Consider the following 8011-nt stretch of genomic DNA (forward strand, 5'->3'; position numbering starts at 1 on the left):
AGATCTCCTCAGCCTCCTTGATCAAGAGGACAGGTGACCCACCAACATTATAGGACATTTTGAGAGATGCTCATAGTCCCCTGGAACTAGTCGACCTAGGAGGGCAAGGAGCAAAAAGTGTCCTTTATGTCCCTCTGACCAAATTATTATAGACCCCAAAGTGTATCTGTTAAACTCTCAAGAAGGTTAATTCCACAAGTATGGTACTTTTACTGTGTGTCATGTAGATAAATCTTGGGCAAAGAGCAATTGTTCTCAGATAAACTTTACCTAGACATGTATTTCTTGATCTGCTATGTATAATTTGTCAGTAGGTTGTAGGAGTAATATGGTTCCCTCTGGTTTTCAAAACTAGCTAGGCATTATTTATCTCTCACATTTTCTCACCCCTCCATCATGGTTTTCCCACGTAAGGTGCCCGCATTTCCCCCCTTTCTCCCTTACTAATACACTTCTCCTATTGTCCTACCTGTGTTGAGCTTCATTCCCTTTATCCCCTAGGTTCCTTGTATACCCTTCCCTCCCCCCTCCCTTAAATTAACCAAATTTTTATCCATATCTCCCTTATTAAGGCCTGTTTCCTAATGTTATACTGACAGTGTTGTGCAACTACCAACTTTGAGGTCTAAAACATGCTCCTCCTTCAAAGTAAGCAATGCCTCCACATCACCAAAGATCCTTACCATTGCAGTCTCTCTTGGTTCTGTATTAATTTACCTTTACCAGGCACTTTCTAGAAATAAAACATATAATTATTGGCCCTTAATATATCTTCCTTGAGTTAATGTGATTATTTTGAAAACTTTTCTTACTGTAGTATTCATCACTACTTACTTTTCAGGGTTGAATTGTATTCTTTTACATAATTATCCAGCATCCAGTATTCAGTTTATGAAGAATTGAACCAGTGCATATAACAACTTATGCATACACAACAGCTTATGAAGAATTGAGCAGTGCATATAACACGCTAGTTTAGATAATTTGCTTCTTTGATTTGAGTATACACACCCAAGAAAAGTATGAAAGCTATAAGGTAACTCTAGGCTTAGGACTTTTGGAAATCAACAAACTATTTTGCCCAGGGGCTGAAACAGTTTACATTTCTATCATGTATTTATCAGAGTTCCAGAATTTTCAAGTTGAGAAAGAGCTTTCAGCCCCTCTGGACCACAGCTTCTCTCTGCTGACACTGAAAAAGCACTTCCCTGAATATTTCACTTCAGTGATGTTGGTCTCTTCTTAATCACAGCTGATTTTCAGCGCCAGCTTACAAGCATCAATTGTTCCAGTAAAGACTTCAATTCAGTCTTTCTGGTCTGTCTCACAAATATTTCTATTAGCATCTTTAATGGGCTCTCAAACTTCTCTCTGAAACTTCAGAAGCCAGGCCTCCATCTTCTTCACCTTTCCCAACCTTATTAACCTTATTATCTTCCAAGTTCCCATAGAGTAGCCCATTAAGCTGGAGACCCTCATTGACTTTCCTAGTCCAAAGCTCCACTTCTGCAATCCTCCCACAAACAACATGTTCACATCTGTCACTGCAATAGCCTACTCTCTGGTATCAATTTCTGTGATAACACTAGAAAAACCAACTTAGGGTGGAAAGAATTTTTTTTCACTGTCAGCTTACAGTTCATTATGGAGGAAAACCAGTGCAGTAGTTCAGGTCAGGAACCAAAGTACAGAACATAGAGAAGTGCTGCTTACCGGCTTGCTTTTCAAGCCTGTGCCTGGCCTGCTTTATTATGCAACTCAGGATCACCTGCCCAGATGTAGGAACACTCTCAGTGGACTGACCCTCCCACATCACTCAACAATCAAGAAAATGCCTCAGACATGTCCATAGGCCAATGCGATAGTGAAATTTCCTTCCGAGGCTCCCTTTTCCCAGGTATGTCAAACTGACAACTGAAGCTATCTAGCATAGTGTGTTCTTATGTTCAGTGCAAATGCTAGCTGAGCCGGTATGTGAGCCACAAGAATCCACTTGTTTTCTCCTCCTCAGCATGAGGAATGAAATCACTTGCTGCTATTCACAGCTTTTTATGTGGATTCAGCAGAAAAATTAGGCCCTCATATAGCAATTATACTACTTGAGCTAACATCTACCCGGATCCTATATGTGCATTATGAGCATTTAAATATCTTCTTTGAAGAAATAGTTGTTCAGGTCCTTAGGAAAATTTATATTTTTGAGTTTATTATATTGTTCTTGAGAAATGTTTATATAAATTGACTGTGAAGCCTTTATCAGATATTTTATAATCTTACAAAATCTCATAATTTTATCAGATATTCATATTTTATAAATATATTGTCCTATCTATGTATTATTTTATATTTATGGCTGTATATTTGATGAATGTTAAATTTTTAAAATATTTTTTGCAGTGGAATGCTACAGTTAATTTTTTCAAAGAATTAAGGCAGATTTCTTGCAGTTCACGAATGAGAAACTACCATGATCCAAGTCAACTATCCAGTTCTCATATCTTTCAATGTCTGCAGCTTACACTGACTCAGAAAAGTTTTTAATGTATATTTTTATTGAATTTTTGTGCATTTCATATAATAGATATTAATCAAATTTATAACCCCTCCTCATCCACATCCCCCATAATTCCCCAATCAGATTTCATGCATTCTGTCACATATGTTACAGTCTATCTGGTCAATCATTTTTACCCAGATGTCTCTCAGTGCAAGTTCATTCACTGAAGTCTAGTCAGTTTATCTAGCGTCACTCGCTTAAAGAAGAACAGCTCTTCCTGACCCCACAGTAATCAGTTGGCAACAGTTCCTCAGCTAACTTTGGGGTCTGCTGCCCATTCTGTTTCCCCAGTTCTATGCGGGGTTTTTGTCTCACTGAGTCAGTATAGGTCTTGTGCATGCTGTTACCACTGTTGCAAGTTCATATAAGTTAGTGCCTATAAGCCTGAAAAACCTCTGTTTCCTTATGTGAATGCACCAACCCTGTCTCTTAGACTCTTTCTGCCCTCTCTTCCTTAGTGGTCCCTTGAGCCATGGGTGGGTGAGGTTTAATATAGGAGTCCTCTTCAGGGACATGCACTCTTCAGTTTCTTATTCTTTATACCTTGGCCAGTTGTGACCTTCATTGTACATCACACTCTGTTTCATGAGGCACCATCTCTGGTGAGAGTTCACGGACACCATCCTGAACCTGACTGACCAATCACATCTAGAAACCTTTCTTAAAGCCATTTCAAAATCCTCCATATTTGTAGGCATATGCATTTCTTTTCTTGAAAGATTTTGGGATTTTCTGGGGTCAGAGCCTCTATATGTGTTTTCATGGCCACAAGGATACATCCCTGCACACATTGGCAATGTTTGCACCTGAATAACCTTCCATGTTTTCTGCTATGGTTTCAAAAGTAATATCATCCGCCAATTCCAGCTCACTCAGACTTATTCTTAATAGTTCTCCCCTGCTTTTTGCTGATGGTAAAGGAATATAGATTTGTTGCTCAGGACACCTTCTTAAAGCCTCATGTATAGCCAAATGAGAATTAGTGGGTGCCAGAACCGTAAGCATTTTAGAAGAGTCATCATTTTCAGTGGCACCTCCAACACCATCCATTTGAAGTAGCAGCTCAGCTTTCACTCTTCTGCTTGCTTCATGTTCTTCCCAAGTCTCCCTATGACTGCTAGGGAATTTATCTCATCAGTAAATATTGTGGCTGGGGGACAAAAACAAGCCATTTCAAAGAGAAGGTGGATAAGCTTTTCAGACTCTTCTTTATATTTGGAAATCAGAGTTTATGAAAAATACATTGAAGAGTGTTGTTTTGGATTCTGCAGTCACGGCTTTAGCAAGGCTCTCCTTTCCCCTGCCAGGTGAGCCAACCATCAGTACTCCTTTTATTATTCCCCTAATGACCAGAAATAATTCTGGCAACCACACTGGTAACACTTAAGCAACATTTTGGCTTCTACTAAATCAGAACTATCATCCTATCGAACATTGGGATTCTGAGATATTAGGTCTCTTTCCAGAGCTTCTACTAAGTCCTTGTTATACTCAGTGCTATCAAATTTATTTGTCTCTGTTTTTTTAACTGCAGCAGATGACTTTTTTTCTTTTTCTCTCTTCCTTTACTCGGTTCTTTTCAAGACAATGAATAGTTTTCCTCTGTCTTTGTGAAGATTTTGTGTAGATGGATGATGAGATCTGACAGCTGTACTGGGTGGTTACCTAACTGGTTTAGGGTTACTGTACTGAGGAGACTACCGTTTCTGGTGAGCGTCTTTGTTCAGGAGCTGGAGGTACAGGTAACGACCAAACTCTCCTTCAGGAGCTGGAAGCTCATGCTGTGCAGCTTTCAAGGTAGTGCTGTTCATTTAAAGCTCTGGAGTGTTTGCATGATATCCTTAACATGCTTAGCTTAACATTTATTTCCTGCCAAACTGGTTACTGTTTCTACTGGAGGTACATGTCATAGAGTATAAACACTTGCTCACTTGGTCAAGAGTTTTCTGATAACAGACAATCACAGATTCATAGTCCCCCAACAATGCATATTGACAAGCCAATTTTGCATTCTCATTAATCATGAGAAGACACTTGCTCAAATGTAAGCTAGTGTGGCCCAGGCACCTAGTGGCCATGTCAGGGGCGGAGCAGAAGGACTGCCCCACAGTAAGAAAAGACAGACTCTGCAGGGCTGCACTTGCTCTCGGTGCCTCACCTGTGGGCTTATTTATTATTTTATTTTAGGAGGTGTATGAGCATATTGCCTGCATGTGTATAAGTGAAGCCATGTTGTGCAATGCCCGCAGAGGTCAGAAAAGGGCGTAACCTCCCCTGGAACTGGAGTTATAGATGGTTGTTAGCCACCATGTGGGTCCCAGGAATAGAACCCAGGTCCTCTGCTAGAGCAGCCAGTGCTCTCTTGTGCTTGTTGATAGCTCTTCATCTAGAGGTTGGATGTGAAATTTCCCCCATACATTTTGGCATTAACCCCTGAGCCATCTCTCAAGCCCCAACCAGTTAAATTTATGGCGATCTAATTAATGCTTTTATATTTTCAGTATAACTTTGGTGTCTTACATAAGAATCTGTTGCCATATTAGTCTTGCAGATGAATCCCTATGCTTTTTTATAAGAGATTTTGGGGCTTACTTCTAACAGTTAACTGATCAACTTTGAGGGGAATGTTGCTGATTGTATGAGAAAAAGTTCTACTGTTATTCCTTGAACTCTGAATTTGCCTCAACACTATGTGTTGGAGGTCAAGCCAACAACACACTGTTTTTATTACTTTAGCTTTGTAGTGCAGTTTGAAGTTATGGATTTTTGAATCATAATAATTTATTATTCTCTTTCATGGCAGCTATGGTTATACTGACCTCCTCTAAAATTTACAAAGTTTGAGGATATTCATATAAAAAGGCAACTGGAATTGTATATGGATCAAATTTAACATGTGGATCACTTTGTATATCAGTGACATCTTAATGTTATTAATGTTTAAATTCAGGACCACAGTATGTATTTCCATTTCTTTAGCTGATATTTAAGTTATTCCTTCCTCCATGCCTTTCTATTCTAAGACATTAACCCAGGGCCTTGTACATCCTACTCAAAGATTATAACACTGGCCTCCAACCCACCCATTTGGATTTCCATCTAACAGATCAAATAATCATAATAGAAATAACTTCATTTTTACTTTTCAATTTAAAATTCTTTTATTTCTTTCTCTTTTCTAATTCATCTGGATATAATTTCCAAAAATTTCTTAAATATATAGAAAAGGCATCTTTAAATCATTCATGAGCTTTAGTGGGTATCTCATAGATTGTACTAAATAGTTGTCTGCATTCTTTGAGATTATGTTTACTTATTTTAAAATAATTTTTATTCTTTGAAAATTCCATGTGTGTGTGTATATATATATATATGTTGTTGCTTTTATCCATCAACCACTACCTTCTTCCAAATGTCCCTAGTGCCCCCCACTCCATATCCCTCCCAGTTTCATATCCTCTTTTGGTTATTAATAATCGTAGGAGTCCAGCCAATTCTGACTACGTGTATATGTGTGTGTGGTCATCCACTGGGGCATGAGCAACCTAGAAATTAACAAGTCCTTAAAGCAGAGTGACTTTTCTTCCCTCAGGAGCCATCAGTTTTCAGTAGTTCCTACAAAAGGACCCCTTCTCCATCTATGCTGGAACTTTGACTGGCTTGATCTCTTGGAAATCTTGTTCAGGCAAACACATTTGCTGTGATTAGATGCATACAACACCCATACCATGTCCAGAACTAGCATTTTAAAGCTTTCCTCCCCATTCACCAGCTCTCATATTCTTGCTGCCCCTATTTCCATGAAGTTCCCTGAGCCTCGGGGTGGTGGGAGGTTGATATAAAAACGACCCACTGACAGGTGAGTACACAGAGTTATTTATTCTTATCATTTTGGCCAGTTATGAGTCACCGAATTAACCACTACCCATTGCAAAAAGAAGCTTCTTTGACAAAAGTTGTTTAATACAAATTTATAGATATATACATGAATATGTAGGAAGAAGTTTGACAGCATGAGCCTTTGCAAAAACTACAGTAGTCTCCCCACGAGAACTACAAACCTCACAGTCATGGAATTTTGATCAGGTTTACAGTATCAGGCTAGAAAAACCTTCTGTGTAACAGACCTCATATCTAATTATAAAGCAGCTTGTTAACCCGATCACCATCATGGCGACTGTTGCACCAGTGGGCACATCATGCCAGCAGATAAGTACTGTAACATGTAGGGTCCAGCACTGACTAAGACCACAGATAGCTTTTGTCGCCAGCAGCCTGAGTAGCACCATCTGGCACTATGTAAGTTAACCAGCAGGGAAAGGATTTTTCTGGTCATTTAAAAGTTAATTTCTCTATGGACTATATCCAAAGTGAATGGTGCCTTCAGAAGTAGGGTTTTACATACATTAATGAAGGACAATAAAGAGCAGCAGCAATTGCCTTGTTGTTTGCAGTGTTTCTGGGGCCTCCCTCACCAATAACTTGTATGGAAGCATCCTGTGCTTGGCAGTGAAATTTTCATTTATTAATGAAATGCTACCCCATGTCTGCTGGGGTAGCATTGTGCACATATGTAGGATAATTATGTTCAACGTCATGCATGATAACTGTATTTACATCATTTGTACACCCTTTCTCCACCTTCCAACTCATTCCACACACCCCCTCTCAATATCCTGACCTCTTCTTAAATGCTTGTTACATATATGTACGTATATATATACAGACAACCAACAGAATCTATTTAGTGTTGCTTACATGTGCATGTGTTTAGGGCTGAGCACTTGGGATTGAATAAGCTGTAAAGGGGCTTGTCCCTGAAGAAAACTAATTCTCCTTTTCTCTACATTCATTGGTTGTTGATAGCCCTTCATCTAGAGGTTGGACCTTATGAAATTTTCCCCATACATGTTGGCATTTCAGCTGGTGTCATTATGCAGATCTTGTTTAAGCAGTCATATTGGCTTTTGCTTCCAAAATTTCATACAATGTATTTTGGTTACGTTCAGACCTTCTACCTGTCTCCAACCAGTTCCTACTGCCTCTGTCAGCTTCATGTCCTCCATTATTATTTAATTTAGTTTTTAATGTTTCTGAAAAGCCTTTAGTTTTTAATGTTTCTTAAAAGCCTATTGAATCCAATATATGCCTTCCATTTCTGCTGGGTATGGGTACATCTCCTGATACCTATTCAACTGACCAGGCCTCACTTAAGGAAGGAAAACAGACTCTCTCACTCCCCACATCCATCAATTGCCAACAGATCCTCATCTAGGGCTGGAGCTTATTGCCCACCTCCCACATGCTGATCTCCTGTCTGGCTTCACTTTGTACAGATCTTGTGAATGCTGTCATAAGAGCTATCAGATCATAGATGCAATGATTCTTTGGTGTGCAGACAACAGATTCCTGGTATTCATCTACCACCTCCTGTTCTCATAATATTTCTGTGCT

The 8011-nt window shown here is 39.2% G+C and overlaps 1 pseudogene; it reads right to left on the reverse strand.

The window, feature by feature from the left end:
- Nucleotides 1-1348: 1348 nt before the first annotated feature.
- Nucleotides 1349-4635, reverse strand: LOC103734877 (annotated as a pseudogene).
- Nucleotides 4636-8011: the final 3376 nt, after the last annotated feature.

Source organism: Nannospalax galili, unplaced genomic scaffold (assembly GCF_000622305.1).
Source record: "Nannospalax galili isolate Female #2095 unplaced genomic scaffold, S.galili_v1.0 scaffold75, whole genome shotgun sequence".
NCBI lineage: Eukaryota > Metazoa > Chordata > Mammalia > Rodentia > Spalacidae > Nannospalax > Nannospalax galili.